The following is a 17,744-nucleotide window of genomic DNA, read 5'->3' on the forward strand; positions in this document are numbered from 1 at the left end:
AGCATCAACAAGGCATTTTCGCCCGCAGGACTGCCACATACTGGATGTTTTTCCCTTTTCACATCATTCTTTGTAAACCCTAGAAATGATTGTGCGTGAAAATCCCAGTAACTGAGCAGATTGTGAAATACTCAGACCGGCCCGTCTGGCACCAACAACCATGCCACGCTCAGTTTGGAGTTCAGGAGATTGTCTTGACCAGGACCACACCCCTAAATGCATTGAAGCAACTGCCATGTGATTGGTTGGTTAGATAATTGCATTAATGAGAAATTGAACAGGTGTTCCTAATAATCCTTTAAGTGAGTGTATATATACACACACACATATATCATAGATGTCAATTTGAGATATATAGATATATATCTATGTGTATGAGGGGCCGTACAAGCCATTATTAATTCTGGCCCTACATATATACATACTTTCTCCTTTCATATACCTATATTATCACTCACATACATACTTTTGCTGTCATGTACATGCAGTCAATGTATACATGGAATATTATATATAATATATGGATGTAAGAAGAGAATATATGTATGTAAGAGCAGAATGTATGCATGTGTGAGACAGAGTATAGTGGAAACGGAAGGAGAATAGTGGAAATGGAAGGCAGGTCATTTATTGCCCTGTGATTGGCTGAGAAGCTTGTACTGGGTCATGTTCAGGTCACGATCAGCATGGACGGGGGAGATGAGATGCGAGTACAGCAGCAAGCCATTGGGGTGTTAAGAAATATTTGATCATCCCCTGAAACTGTCACATCCTTTTTCTCTTCCCTTGAGCGGCAGGGGACAGGCTCGTCTGCACCTCACATTACTCACAGCATGGCGGAAAGTAGATGAGAGAACTTTTCAGACCCGGCAACTCCCGAGATGCTTCAGCAGGCCAAGCATATGGAGTGAATTCACAGTCAAAATTAGTAAGCACAGAAATACAACTTGCACATGCAAAACTACACTTACGTTTTTTATTTTACACTTACAATTCAATTCTCATCACACATGGCTGACCACATGGCAGCAGAGCCTAAAAAAAGCTTAACGTGGTTTAATGCCAAGACTGACACTTTCCAAACTGTTACACAAAGGATTGGATGTTTAAAGTGTTGTGTTAAGCCAGACATAATTGCACTTAATGTTGAACTCACGTGTTTTACTGTACTTTAGAATGTAACCATTTATATTCAAACTTTATAATTAACTAGACTGGCACCACCCAGGTTGATAGACAATATGTAATGTTCAAATTGATATTAAATGCAAAAGTATCTTGTTAAGCCTTGTTGTAACCAAGTGTGAATTGTGCTTCATATTGAAAGCGTATATGTGGTTCTTGTACCAAGTGAAGCACTTAGATCCTAGCTTTACTAACGACAAGACCCGCACCTGCACGGAGGACCGTAAAGCTGTTGGAGAAAGGACCCAAGTGCAGAGCTAGTGCAATGAGCTGAGAGAAACCAAGGAGAATCCAAAGGTGAGTTCACTGGCAGAGAGAGAGAGAGAGAGAGAGAGAGAGAGAGAGAGAGAGAGAGAGAGAGAGAGAGAGAGAGAACAGGGTTACAGGACACAGCGCTAAGGAGGACAAGGCTTGGTGATGCAAGGAGAGCTGGCAACACTTCACCCAGAGTGAGGGCAGTGAGGGGTTTATAAAGGAGAGCAGAAACTAGGAAGACAAGAGCAGGACCAATGAGAACAAAGGACAGGAACAGAAGTGCACAAGTGTGTGGAGGAATGTTAATTGAAAGAGAGAGAAAAGGAAAGCAGTGAAGGGAGCAGGAAAAGGTGAGGGAACATTGGTGGCCTCTAGTGGGGAAAGAGGGTCAGGGCTAGGGAACTGTGACACTACCACACCTATACAAATGAACAGGCGTTTAACTTAACAGTCAATAACAACTATACGTCAGTCTTGTCATTTATTAAATTTGGATATCAATGGTTAAGTTTTAAGTACAGTAAACCACATTAAGCACAATGCAGCTTGACTACAATACAATAGGGCTTAGAAAAGACAAGACAGTTATGTTTGTTATGTCATTTTAAACATCCAATCTTTTGTGTAACAGTTTGGAAAGTGTCAGTCTTGTCAGTTATAAATGGTATGTAAACGGCTATGTTTTAGTACAGTAAGTCACGTTGAGCATTTTCTACATTAGGTGATATTCACCTTAAGTGAATTATTATATACAGAGCTTAAGGTCATAATCATATTGTTTATGTTAGTAACAACATATCCATCCTTTATTCATAGTAGGACGTGCCTAAGTAATGGTTATGTTTAAAGCACATTAAACCACGTTAAGCTTTTTTAGACTGTCTCTGCTGCCGTGTGGTCAGCCATGTGTGATGAGAATGGAGATCGATAGTGCGGTGACCATCTAGGATGCCTGATCTACGCGTTGTGTTTGAGTCGGTGTGAAAACAGTCAAAAATAGCTGCGATCGTGTAGAGAGAACTCCACACGTGTACACGAGATTGAATGAGCGCAGAATTGAATTGTAAGCGTAAAATAAAAACCGTAAGTATAGTTTTGCACGTACAAGTTGTATTTCTGTGCTTGCTAATTTTGACAGTGAATTCACTCCATACGCTTGGCCTTCTGAAGCATCTCGGGAGTTGCCGGGTCTGAAACGGGTCAGCACCTGTTTGGTATAATTGTTTAATCATACACCTAGACTAATTGGTCCTGTTTTGAAGGCAAAGGGAGGTCACACCAAATATGGATTTGATCAAATTTTACTTCTGTTCAGTCAGTTTGCATTTAGTTAATTGATAAATATAATCTATTAACATGTCTACGGTTCCTCGGACTGTCTCTCGATTCCATTGCCATGCTTGCCACACTGGCGCCAGAAAGAGTTACACACATCTCTCCCTCTTACAACTGAGCGCTCGTGTCAGGATGTCCCTTTGCCAGAGGCTGCTGGGCCTCCTAGCGGCTGCGTCACAGACCCTCCCCCTCAGCCTCTTCCAATTGAGGCCACTGCAGTGGTGGTTCAGGTCTCTCAAGATCGAGCACGCCTCAAGGCGCTCATTTGGTGGCCCTCACAATTTGAACCTCGGTGTGCCCACGGGGCCACACTACCACCAAACAGTCATGATGACAGACGCCTCCAAGCAAGGTTGGGGAGCAGTCTGTGACGGACATGGAGTCTGAGGCAGGTGGAAAGAGCCCGCATGGGCCCTCCATATCAATGTCCTTGGACTGTCTCATTTCCTGCCAGTCCTACGGACATATCCTGGTTCGGACAGACAACACAGCGGTGGTCGCCTAAATCAACAGGCAATGAGGTCTCTGGTTGCACAGTCTGCTTCTGAGGGTACAGCCACGGTTCTGCTCCATCAGAGCAGTTCACCTCCCAGGCTTGTCTAACACGGCGGCGGACCTCCTCTCTTGGGGAGGCCCCCTGGTCTTGGAATGGCGCCTCCACCCGCTTGTGATACAGCGACTGTGGAGCTCACTGCCCACTATGGTTCTCCGTCTGAGACCGCTCAGGAACCCTAGGGATCGACGCTCTAGTCCACACATGGCCGCGCTGTCTCCTTTACACATTCCCAGCGTTTCTCCTTCTCCCAGTGGTCCTGGAGAAGGTCAGGAGAGAACGAGCAACAGTTCTGCTGATAGCCCCATGGTGGCCTCGCAGATTCTGGTTTGCAGACCTGATCAACCCTCCTCCACGGAGAGCCTTGGCAGCTCCCAGTGAGAGCGGACTTGTTGTCCCAGGTGCAGGGCATGCTTTGGCACCCCAATTCAGGCCTCTGGGCCTGGCCCCTGAGCGGGAGCGATTGATTGCCTGGGGTCTGTCAGACACGGTAGTAGCCACTATTCAGTCGGCAAGAGCTCCCTCTATGAGGTTGCATATTCCTACCGCTGGTGGACATTTAGCACCTGGTGACAAGACAGCTGTCAAAACCCAATTCATTGCCCCATTGGGGTCATATTACAATTTCTACAGGAGCTGTTGGACCAGGGCAAGTCCCCGTCCACGCTCAAAGTATATCTGGTGGCCATCTCTGCATGTCATGTCCAGATTGATGGCGAGCCCCCTGGGTCCTATTTCTTGACTGTGCAGTTTCTAAAGGGAGCTTGACAGCTGCAGCCTCCTTGCACTCCTTCACTGCCCACATGGCACCTTGATGTAGTGCTGGACACACTTTTACAAGCCCCATTTGAGCCACTGAAATCAGCTGAGCTGAAGCTGGTGTCACTTAAGACTGCATTTTTGCTGGCAGTCACCTTGAGTTACATGCCCTGTCCGTACACTCGTGTGTCCATTTTGCGGGAGATGGTTCCAGTTGATGGCTTTTCATCTTCCTCCCTTCGCTTCAGAGCAAGAGAGTCGGCTTCACCTGCTCTGCCCTGTGCGGGCGCTCAGGTGCTTTTTGGAACGCACTAAGGACATTCGGCGCTGAGACCAATTATTTGTGTCTTATGGAGCGCAGACACAGGGCGACGTGCTTTCAAAGCAGCACCTCTCGGATTGGATTGTAGACACAATTACCATGGCTTACAAGTCCACTGGGACCCCGGTGCCTGAACAGCTGGTGGCCCATTCAACTCAAGATGTTGCCACATCTTGGGCCTTTTTTCAAGGTGCCCCCTTGACAGACATTTGTGCGACTGCAGCTTGGGCCTCACTGCTTATATTTGCCTGGTTCTATAGGTTGTGTTGCGGTGGTGCATGCGTCTGGCCTGTACCCCACTCTGTATATATATAATATGTGTTAAACAGCAGGACTGTGGCTCCATTCTGAAAATGTGTGGAATGGAACTCACTGCCGCTGTTCCCAGCTGATGGCGCTCGAGTTTTGCTGCCTCGCTGTGTACATAGTTCCTTGGTCAACAGGTCTGTGGCCCGCTCTGTCTGTGTGCCATAGAGCAAGAGTCCACTGCTGCTGCCCTCAGCGGTAAGCACGTGTGCAGGCTCTGGTGTTCTGCTGTGTATATAGTTAATTTGTCATCACAGTAGAGCTAATGTTGCCCTGCATTAGCCGGTCTAACCAGCAGACGTCAACTGCTCCTGTGTTCCATGGGTGGCACATGAGTTCCTGCGCCCCGTGGTGTATATAGTTTGTTTGTATGAAATCTAAGTTGTCAGCACAATGGAGCTCTTCCACTCTGTACTATTCAGTTGAGTAGGATGCTCCTGTGCTGCGCGCTGACAGCATGAAGGTTTTGCTGTCACACAATATGTATATATCGTATATCGTTGTTCAGCTCGGCTACTCTGTTGACTAGTCGTCTAAGTATTATGTTGTGTTTTTCATTGGGTCTGTGATAATGCGTGGAGGCCATACAGGTTGCTTGATTGTCTGCGCCAGATATTGTGCAAGTAGATTTGGCCTCGCTCCTAGCTGCACTAGTAGAGCAGCCGGCCTTGCTATTGTTTGCGGAGGGCATAAGATTTGACATTCTGTAGCCCCGCTTTCTACATGCTGATTCTAGACATTTCCTTGAAAGGGCATGACTGTGGTCCTTGCTCTTGGGCTGCTCAGGTGGAGCCCTACGGGGCCCCTGAGGTTACTGTCTGGAGTTGTGTTGCCGAGGCCCCCTAGCGGTCGGGCAGGCTCCCTTATCAGCTCAATGCCTTCTCCCTTGTGATGGTTTTGTTATACAGTAACCCCTCCCCCTTGGGCAGTGCTTCTGACTTGAAATATAACAATAGGTTGCGAATGCAACCCTGGTTATCTGAAAAAAGGGTTGCAAGGTCACGCAGGAGTCCTAGCATGTACACTTTAAAAGGTTTAATTTTAACACCTACAGTGTTAAATTTGCTAATGATTTTTTGCTGTGTAGTGTTCCTTACACTGGTACAGAGTATATTTTTGACTCTACCTAGTGTCGGGAAAATGCTGTTTCAACACTGAGCACAGTGCTATTAGCACTGCTGTGGTGTTGCTGTTGAACACTCAAAGTGTTTAAAATTAACTCTGAGATGGTGTTAGAATTTCAACACTTTTTTAAAGTGTCAATTTAACACTTTTGTAGTGGTTCCCATATACAGTGTTGGGGTCGTTACTCACAAAAAGTAATATATTAAATTGTACTCTTTACTCATATAACAAGTAACTAAATACTTTACTTATTACTCCCTGGGGAAAGTAATTAATTACTTTACTTTTAGATTACTTTGCATTACACCCCAAACATTGCGGGACCTCACTAAACAATTACTAAGTTACACCAACACAAGCAGTCGAATAATGACAGAAACATACTGTTATCTTTTGTTGTTTTAATAAAGCACCACAGGAAAGTTGTATTGCCACATATCTCTTTAAACATTAGCAGCAAGGCCCAGAATAAGTCCAACTACACATCTCCTTTCTAAAATTAAATATTAAATAAACATTAAATAAATAGTTTCCTTTCAGTCTCGTATTTCTTACCTCACATTTTGTTTTCCTCCAATCATAGTCATGTATCTTACATGGGGTTGCTCTCTGAAGCTGGTATTAAGGTTTAGTAATAACTATATAATGTTTTATATTACTACTAGCATTAGAAATAGCTTGTATGTATATATATATTAGGGCTGGGTATGGCCTACAACCTCACGATGCGATATGTGGCAGTGGCCACGATACAATACCTATTGTGATACACATTGATTTTGAATAATGACCATGTCCTACACAGAATTTACTACAACAGCTGTTCTTTATTATTCTGTATAAAGTGAAGGCAAAGCCTTAAGGATCGCACAATTCAGGCCCACAGAGATCTTAAAAGTAAAATAAAATATTCTGTTTCTAAACCCAGCGTTATTAATAAATGCAAATAAAATATTATTACATTTTTAAATGTTTTCTGTTCTCTCTTATGCTTTTAGTTTTTTGATGCAACAATAATATTCTGGTTTCACTTGACTTTACATGCACTTCTATTTGCTGTAAGAATGTCCACCTGACATATCAGTTATTTTATCAAATAATAATAATAATAATAATAATAATTACATAAAACTGTTTTAACTTAAAAGTGGCCTTGTACTGGCAGCTAAGGCTTAATATGTTTTCAGATTTTTGTGCAGAAACAACAGTTGATCAACATGCTCAGGTTTCAAAGCACTTCTCTGGGCTGTAACTATGTCTCCAGCGGTGGAGAACACCCTCTGAGTTGTTTATTTTAAAGATGTTTACCTAACTTAATTTTCTACATGAAAGTTTTTATTTTTTTAATTGCGTCAGATCCTTACAAAGATGTATTTTTCATCAAAACACGTGCTTCAGTTTTCTTCCGGGCAGGATAGAGCATCAAGACGTGGCTTCTTGCTGCTGAGCACAATGCTTGGGGAAAGAGACTCATAACTCGCTCCACAAGAGAGCGGTAGAAGGTCATTAGGTCAGCTAACAGTTTCCCTGGAATGGCTGATTCTAGTTGGAAAAGTTTGTTGATCCTGTTCAACTCTCCCTCAATTGGCTGCAAAAACTTCAGGTACACAAAGTTGGCTGGGTAAGCGTACATCTGGTAACGAAGCTCTACAGCAAAGTTTATCTCACTGTCTTGGTGATCTGAAAGTGCAGCTTCAACTCATACTGTGATAATACATGATTGACACACTCACTGATTGCAAACCATCTGGAGTCAGAGAGTTGCTATATCTTCTCCAACATTGATGGTGGTGTTTTGGATGCACAAATCTGCAGGGAATGACACACACACACATTTAATGTAGATGATATTTGGATTTCGTGCTTGAAATTTTGTGAGGACAGAATTATTTTTGCTACACATTGTATTGCAGCCATCTGTGGCTAGCCTGATACAGTTGTCAATGGACAAAATTTTGTCATCAATAAACTTGAACAAGGCATTGGCAATTGTTAGTGAATCACAATCTGTAATGTTGATTATTACTCCAAATGTGCTTATGATTTTAGAGAGTTTCTTGCTGTAGTATCTTATCACCATGCAGAGCTGCTTCTTGGTCGTCACATCAGTACTTTCAGCAATAATCAATGAGGAAGACTCATTCCCATTCTCATGTATTCGTTCATCGTGCACTGCAGGCCCTATAACTGCATTTATGAGTTCTGTGAATATCCCAAGTGATCTACTGTTGCAATGCTGGAGTGGCATGCAATATGTGCAACCATCTGTAACTCTGATGTTTTAACTCTGTTATTTCCTCTTACAAATGAAGTGCCTGCTGAGTCAAACAATGTCCTTGCATTGGAATATGGAGTAGCATTTTTCTTGTGTTTTTCTGTCTGTGCATACAAAATAAGATCTGCGTGATGGGCTCATATTTCGGATTTGCAATATTTACAGTATGCTTTTCTTTCATCTGTTGGGATACTCTTAATCCATTCCATTATGCCATGTTCTCTTTCCCAGTCTTTGCAATATTTTCTTCCATATTTTGCCCCTTTACCTGACTCATGTTTAGCCCAGCAAGCTAGTTTATTGTAAAATCAGTTCATCTCCTTCCTCAGCTCCGCTTTTGCTGCTCGCACTCTCTCAATCTCTGACTTCAACTTTTTGGCTAATGTTGCTTGACTTGTTAGCTAGCGAGTCAGCTAGAGAAACCAAAGTTCAAAACTTTTTGTCCTTCCCTTTTTCTAAAAAAGAAATTGATGATTACTTACTCTGTTTTTCTTTCTGGCTGTATTGGTGAGAATAAAACATCTAAAATGTCCTAACTAATGATGCAAAGTATGTAGCTAGCTAACTAGTGCTGCCTGCTAGTTGTTCCCTCAAACCTTAACACGTCACTCATCATGATGTGCGCGTAGTGCGTGTTCAGGGGGTTGTTCTCTGTTGCCTGCTACGCTCCTACTACAGTCGCACTGCCGATGCATGCAGCGCTCTGTTCACATACACACACACCCACCCACACTCTCCCCATCCATGGTGTTTCCCTCTCTTCCAGCGCAGGCCACCACGGACCAGAAATGCGCCACCTGTGACCAATACATTTTCATTCGCAACACTGTTTTCAAAGTAGCCCAGTTTGGCTAGAAAACCATGGATATGGCAACACTGCTTCTTACTATAGAAGATCTTTGACTGACATGAGTGTACACCAATCCCGTTGTTAGAAAATCCTGGCAAATCCAGTCAGAGAGTGGCCTCTACTCCCCCTTAGATATTACAATATTGGATTTGGATCATTTAAGTGATGATTGGAGTGATGATGTGTGTGCGAGAGACAGTGAGACTGCCCAGTTAATAACTGTCATTCTCAGCATGTAACAGGCAAGAAAATAAATAAATAAATAACTCAAAATAGGCCAGTGGCCCCCGCAGTTCTAAACAGACCCGCCCACCGGGGATTCTCCCGCACTTCCCGATTGCCAGTCCACCCCTGCATCCAACTCTCAATGCTTCACAGTTGGCCAGCCTTCCTTCTCAAAATAAGCTTAATTTTGTGGTCACAAATATGCTGCTGGTCTGCTTGTATAAAAATAAGCAGCTTGATTTCAGCAAAATACATCTGAAATACTCAAATATATATATATATATAGAGAGAGAGAGAGAGAGAGAGAGAGAGAGAGCAAGAGAGAGAGAGAGCAAGAGAGAGAGTAATATTTGTACGTTGGAATATTTATAATCTTACATTTCTTTACTTTTTAATTTATTTGCATCAAAAAGTACTGAGTGTACAACTGTAATATTATTTCCAAGTACATTTGTTGTGGTACATCATCAAGAGTCTGAATACATTTCAGGCCTACTGCAGCATGTACACTGTTAATATAATGTATTATCTCAGGCTTATATAAATTAATATTTATATAAAACATAAACTGTGTAGGGCTCTGGATGTGTATGGGAGAGGTGCAAGTAATACAATACCTTAACCATCACCCCTGCACCTAGGTCTTTTGGGTAGGTAGTAACATTAGACATATAAACAGGATATTGACTGTTAATATCCTGCACAACAGACATTTTATTCCTGCTCTGGGTAGCATAACTCATTTAAATATGAGAAAGAGGTTGACCCTGCCCTTAAAGAAGTGCATATAAACCCAGCCATGGTTTATTTTTAATTTACAATATGAAGGCTAATCATGTTTTTTTGTGGCGCTCAGTATGCTTGCTGGAACTCTGTGCACTGTTTAACACTTGGCTCCAGAGAGAGAAGGAGCCAATGTATGACAGTACTGCCATTTTAGATTGAGATTATGTTTTTTGTAATAAGTAAGAATTACCAGTTTTACCACTGAACTGCCACATATTAAAGATACATTAGTGGCGTTCTGGAAAATATAGCCTTAGCCATTGTATTTCTAGCCTTCTTTGGCCAAGTAAATTTCTCTAACAGATTTTTATTTTATTTTTGCTAACCAGTGTAATGAAGTAAACACCCTTTAACATGGGATCCCAGCTGTCTGTTGTTTTGCTAATTGTGCTATTTATGTGTATTGTTTATTTTTGCCAATCATAACACCCCTGTTATGTCAACAACAGTCAGAAATATATGCAATACATGCATGCAAAGAGAACTGCTTAAGGTTTCATTTTAAAACACTGAATAGCATGTAGTTTGTATCTGGTGTCAGGCCAAAGACTCTGTTTATGTTTATTTGTCTTGTATTGTACTATGCTCCTGGGCTTCACTGTACTACACAAAGAATACTTTGCAGTAGCTGTAAATGTTATCATTCAATATAAAGACAATGCTAATCTCATATGAGATTGATTATAGGATTAAAATATAAGTATAACATGCTAGATTTTTAAAAACATTCTGCCCCAATAAGAAAATGTCTTCTTTAGCAAAGATTATTATTATTATTATTATTATTATTATTATAACCTTTGCAGGTTGCTTTGGATATAGGTATCAGAAAAAGACAAAACAAGGAAGCTGTCATTATTATTATTATTATTATTATTATTATTATTATTAGTAGTAGTAGTAGTAGTAGTAGTAGTAGTAGTAGTAGTAGTAGTAGTAGCAATATTATTATTAATAATAATAATAACATGTACATCTTTAAAGTAAGAACATTTGATAATAAATCTTCAGTTAAGGTTTTCCGAACATCATGTAATGTTTTCCAACACAACTTCATCAACAAATGTTTTAGGGATTTAGGGCAGGATTAAATCAAAAATGTTGGTGCTGCGAGTCGCTCGCAGAAACATTAGCAGCATGTCTGTGAATGGAAATCACGCTGCTAAACTATCGTGGTATTAAATCTAACCAGATTTGCTCGTAGCTCTTTTCTTGCACAACGCGAGAGGATAAAACACAACTTTCACACAGACTCTACTACAAAAGTAGAATGGTGCGCTCCATAGGCGTTGCCTAATATTTTATGGCTTGTGACGTAACCTGATTACTTATTCCTACATCATATCCGGAAGGAAGTGTACACCCATATCGCCCTCAACCCCCACGACCCCCCTCTCCTTCTCCTCCTTCTCTCATCCCTAGCCCCCACTCCCTCCACACACGCTGATTAGTTCTGCAGGCCTTTGTTCTTGCCGGAGAGTGTGAATGGTCAGAGTGTGAAGGTGTCAGGTCAGGTACAGTGGGGGAAAAAAGTATTTGATCCCCTGCTGATTTTGTACGTTTGCCCACTGACAAAGAAATAATCAGTCTATAATTTTAATGGTAGGTGTATTTTAACAGTGAGAGACAGAATAACAACAAAAAAATCCAAAAAAATGCATTTCAAAAAAGTTATAAATTGATTTGCATGTTAATGAGGGAAATATGTATTTGACCCCTTCGACTTAGTACATGGTGGCAAAACCCTTGTTGGCAAATCACAGAGGTCAGACGTTTCTTGTAGTTGGCCACCAGGTTTGCACACATCTCAGGAGGGATTTTGTCCCACTCCTCTTTGCAGATCCTCTCCAAGTCATTAAGGTTTTGAGGCTGACGTTTGGCAACTCGAACCTTCAGCTCCCTCCACAGATTTTCTATGGGATTAAGGTGTGGAGACTGGCTAGGCCACTCCAGGACCTTAATGTGCTTCTTCTTGAGCCACTCCTTTGTTGCCTTGGCTGTGTGTTTTGGGTCATTGTCATGCTGGAATACCCATCCATGACCCATTTTCAATGCCCTGGCTGAGGGAAGGAGGTTCTCACCCAAGATTTGACGGTACATTGCCCCGTCCATCGTCCCTTTGATGTGGTGCAGTTGTCCTGTCCCCTTAGCAGAAAAACACCCCCAAAGCATAATGTTTCCACCTCCATGTTTGACGGTGGGGATGGTGTTCTTGGGGTCATTCCTCCTCCTCCAAACACAACGAGTTGAGATGATGCCAAAGAGCTTGATTTTGGTCTCATCTGACCACAACACTTTCACCCATTTCTCCTCTGAATCATTCAGATGTTGGAAAACTTCAGACGGGCCTGTACATGTGCTTTCTTGAGCAGGGGGACCTTGCAGGTGCTGCAGGATTTCAGTCCTTCACGGCGTAGTGTGTTTCCAATTGTTTTCTTGGTGACTGTGGTCCCAGCTGCCTTGAGATCATTAACAAGATCCTCCCGTGTAGTTCTGGGCTGATTCCTCACCGTTCTCATGATCATTGAAACTCCATGAGGTGAGATCTTGCATGGAGCCCCAGACCGAGGGAGACTGACAGTTATTTTGTGTTTCTTCCATTTGCGAATAATCGCACCAACTGTTGTCACCTTCTCACCAAGCTGTTTGGCGATGGTCTTGTAGCCCATTCCAGCCTTGTGTAGGTCTACAATCCTTGGACAGCTCTTTGGCCTTGGCCATGGTGGAGAGTTTGGAATCTGATTGATTGATTGCTTCTGTGGAGAGGTGTCTTTTATACAGGTAACGAGCTGAGATTAGGAGCACTCCCTTTAAGAGAGTGCCCCTAATCTCAGCTCGTTACCTGTATAAAAGACACCTGGGAGCCAGAAATCTTGCTGATTGATAGGGGATCAAATACTTTTTTCCCTCATTAACATGCAAATCAATTTATAACTTTTTTGAAATGTGTTTTTCTGGATTTGTTTGTTGTTATTCTGTCTCTCACTGTTAAAATACACCTACCATTAAAATTATAGACTGATCATTTCTTTGTCAGTGGGCAAACGTACAAAATCAGCAGGGGATCAAATACTTTTTTCCCTCACTGTAGCTTCTGACCCCCCTCACCCATCATCCCAGAAGTGTACACCTATTTCGCCCGCTACCCCCACGAACCCCTCCTCTCCTTCTCTCCCTCCTCCCTATCACCAAGCTGGTTAGATGCTGCCCCGAAACCCTCCCCGGAAAATCTCCTCTCTATTTAAGATTCTGCGCTACTTTTAGACAGCACAGCCTTATCTCTCAGCGCTTGAAACAATCCTACCTCTTCAAAATGTCCAACAACGTCAACGAGAAACCCTGTGAGAAGAAAACCCGTGCTAGGGTTCCTTCACTCACCAATTTGAAGATTGAGCGGTCCTGGCAACTGACCGGTGGTGAGTGACGAGTTTACCGCTTTAAAAGGGATCTGGGTTATGTCGGAGCTTTTTCGCTTTGGAGGAGAAGGATGCTACGTCGGAACCTTTTTTGAGAAAGTAATTGAATACTCATATGAATACTCATATCATATACTTGAATACTCAATACTCTGGCTGAATGTGACGGTCTGGAGAGATGTTGGACATGTAGATAAGGCACTAGAAGCGTGGCAAGAGGGTCCAAGAGACCGCAAAATGGGCCCTCCGAGACAGGGCTTTGAAAGTTGCGAATGGGAAAGCTTTCTGTGTTCCGGAAGAGTTGTTAGGAGTCTAACTATGACTGATGACAGCAAGTTGTTGTTTAGGCAGACCGTTACTACAAACCCTATTGACGGTGTTGAGGCGGAGCAAGAAAGATGTCATAACCAATATAAATGCAGGTTTTCATACCTTGATCAAATTTGCGGAACTGGACTCTGTTAAAATGAGACTATGTTGGATTATGGATTATATTTCCCCCTTGAAGGACGGTGACGACGCTGAAACAGATGGTTTGTGGGGGTTTGGAGGGGGGGCCGGAGCCACAGGGGCCACTCTCTTCTAAGAGGGCGGGCTGTCGTCACGTAGTGAAGAGACAGTATAAAAAGTGCAACACCCCGATCATGGTTTAAAGAGAATGTCTTACCCGAAAGTGATGGATGTCACCAGGCTCTACAACCCTCTTCAATCCCAGGATCTACCCTGGTTCTATTCACCTGATTTTGTATACACGCCTGAAACCTCTGACGGCGGAGACCTCAACCCCCGATTCCGCAGGACGAAACAGGATGCTTTGCGATGGATGTCGAAGCTAGTCTCTGGAATGTACAGGCTCAGGAGATCCTGGACGGATCCGCTTTTGCTGCACTGTCTATCGCTGACTCGTCTCAGGATGGGGGCGTTCCAGTGGTTGTAGAAACAACCCACAACCCACCGAGCGACCCAATGAGCAGCGAACTGCCCCAGGGATGTGATGAAGAAGATGGATTTATGCCCGGTGTGCGGGTCGAAGTAAGCAGATTTGTTAAAAGCAGCCTGGTGTATATTCTGCCGGCTCTCATCGACCGATCCCTGAAAGCAGTCTGTCTGGGTTGTGAAGTGAATCACCCCAGCCAGTTGAGGCACAGCTGTCTGTTTGAACCAGATGCCTATTATTTCCGTTTCTATTTTGATGTGTTTTACAGAAGACTGAACAAACCGTGGCTGAAACCGACACTAATCAAGGCGCTATCTTACTCCTACCTGCGTGCCACCCCCGGGCAAGTCCATAAAATCATAGATGAGATTTTGCTGGAGCTGGAAAATTAGCTGTATATAAAAGAGAAAATTGAACAGCTGTTCAACGACCTGGATGAGCCAAGTAGAAAAACCGCCGGCAAGCTAAAAGAGTATTTCTTCCATACAGAAGTTAAAGCTGAGACCGGCTGCAAAGAATTCGAGATCTACGCCACCGATTCAGACTCTGACCTGAACTGAAGGACCTTAAAGATGGGAAATGTTCTGGACTGCTTCTGCAACTGGCTCTGCCATCAATGCTCGGTGGATAGCCTGAGAGCTCTATTACACCATGTGCTTGACTAAAAGGTTGCCAACGCGAGCCTTTTCTCTACAGATTTAACCGTCGATGAGGACCAACTTTCAAACCTGGAAAAGTTAATGGCCGCCATAACAGAGACTGGGGGGTACGAAAACTGGAGTGAGATGATCGAGGGGGCCCAGAATGATGTTAGTCCTTTTCATCATCATTTGTATGAACTTTTACTGATCATGTTTAACAAACCGTTGTTTACTTTTAAAATAGCCCATATTGTTGTTTTATTTGTGTATGTAACTGATGTCTGTGCCTACAGATAAAAATAAAGAATCATGTCGTTGTCGATACAGAACAAGTAACCAATCATCTGATTTATTTTTGTTTGGACCATAGAAAAAATTGTTGTGTATGTTATACTTTTCTCAATTGTCTAAAAAGGGGTGTTGATGAAGGATCTGTACTACAATCCGGCCAAGGCCGGTGGTTTGGCTGGTAAGAAGGGTTTTCAAAGAGGACTCACGGAGTCCGGTGTTAAGGCTAATGACGAGGTTGTTTCAGATTGGCTAAGGGAGCAAGATGCCTATACCTTACATAAACCTCTCAGAATTAACTTTAAAAGAAACCGTGTCTATGTGACCGATATAGATCCACAATGGCAAATGGATCTAGTCGATATGTCAAATTTATCAAAACATAAAAACAGTTACAAATTTATGTTGATGTGTATCGACGTGTTATCGAAATATGCATGGATCCATGTTCTGCATAATAAAACAGGTCTTGTGGTGACAAAAGCTTTTGAGGATATATTGGGACAGGGTCAGTGTCCTAAAAAACTGCAGACGGATAAAGGAAAAGAGTTTCTCAACAGACAATTTCAGAATCTGTTGAAGAGATACATCATCATTACACTGGTAATGAGCTTAAGGCCTCTGTGGTGGAGAGGTTTAACTGCACCATAAGGACCAAAATGTGGAGATATTTTACAGCTGTCAACACGTTCAAGTATCTTGATAAAGTTCAGGATTTTATCGATGCTTACAACCGAGGGTATTACACAAGCATCCCGGCCGACAGCAAGGGTGGTTTTTACACTCTTTACATCTATATGGATACCATTGCACACCAGAGGGTCGGGATAGTTACGTGCCTCTTTTGAGAAATGTACTTATTAAAGGTAAAAGCAATGACATGACCACAATTACTTATGACAAGCCACACTACGTACCAGTCTCAAAGAACCACTTTGACAACATCACGATTTAAGTCAAATCGGATCAGAATATCAACGTGCAATTCTGTTTCAGTAAAGTTATAGTCAAACTACATTTTTGACACATGAAACAGTGTGTACATTATTAAAATGGCCACCTTCAGGGGATATGTTGATCGTAGCACCTATGTGGATTATTACAAAATGCAAGCCGGGAATGGCTTGCCCGGTTTTGTAGGAGCCCCCACTATTTATGGGGCCAGTCTAGTCGGCCTCTTTTGTGGTCTTTTTAGAATGGCCGTACCCCTGCTCAAGAGAGGCTTTGCTGTAGCCAGACCCCACTTGAAATCAGAGGCTAAAAATATCGTTAGTGATCGGCTAGCCATGAGCATCAGGAGGGTTCGGGTCTCATGGTGATGGCGAGGAGCGGGGGTAAAAGAAGAAGCAGCAGGCATCTGCCTGGGCGGCAAAGACCCCCTGCTAACAAAAAACGAAGACTCGCTCATTCTCCAACATACCTCAGAGACACTCGGAGAAGGAAGCATCAGAAGAAAAACCTGCAAAAAGAAAGTCTCAATGAAAGACAAATAGAGCCTCAGGATACATCTTTTAAACGTCTTTCGGAAGAATGCATAAATCAGTACTGAATCTGTTTACAGTGCCATACATCCAAACAAGTGTAGATAAAAGCATCTATGTAGAGTTTCGCCTCTTTCCGCAATTTCAGACACGGCCCCTCTGGAGTTTTTCATAGCAGGCCAGCATTGGGGTCATCAATTACCCGGTGGCCACCATGTTTTCGCAGGTGGATGTGACCCTGGGGGATCGACTCATTAGTCAAAGCAGCAATACCTACCCCTATAGACCCATGATGGAGTGTATCCTTAATTATAGCGAAGGAGACCCTAAGCAAACAGTTCAGCCCTGTTCTTCAAAGACACCCCGGAAGCCATGGACGCCCTGGATCCAGGGGGAAGCAATGAGGGCTTGCAAAAATGAGAAGCCTTTTCAACAGAAGGCCGGACCTTTGATCTAATGGGGCATATTCATGCAGACATATTTTTTCAAGAAAAACTCATGCTCAATGGGGTAGACATTAAAATTAAAATGATCCGTAGTAAAAATGCTTGCTGTCTGATTACCCCCGCTTCTGAAAAATATAAACCGACCATATTATCGGCCTTGCTGTTTGTGAAAAAGTGTGCGTCTCACTGGCAGTTAAATTAGGACATGCACAGGCATTAATGACGGCTAACGCCAAGTACCCCATTGAAAGAGTCTATATGAAAGTCCATAGTATCCCTGCGGGGACGCATGTGATGAACCAAGAAAATCTTTTTCTAGGTCAGCTCCCAAAACAGGTTATTATCGGTCTAGTGGATAATGATGCCTTTACCGGTGTTTACAACAAGAACCCCTTTAACTTTAAACATTATAACGTGCAATTTATAGCGTTGTACATCGATGGAGTGCAGGTGCCTTCCAAACCTTTTCAACGTGACTTTGAAAATGGCAACGCTGTTTGGGAATATTACAGTCTAGTATTGGCTATGGGTCGACATCTCAAGGATCAACCTCTGATGA

Source organism: Amia ocellicauda, chromosome 1, assembly GCF_036373705.1.
Source record: "Amia ocellicauda isolate fAmiCal2 chromosome 1, fAmiCal2.hap1, whole genome shotgun sequence".
NCBI classification, from domain to species: Eukaryota; Metazoa; Chordata; class Actinopteri; order Amiiformes; family Amiidae; genus Amia; species Amia ocellicauda.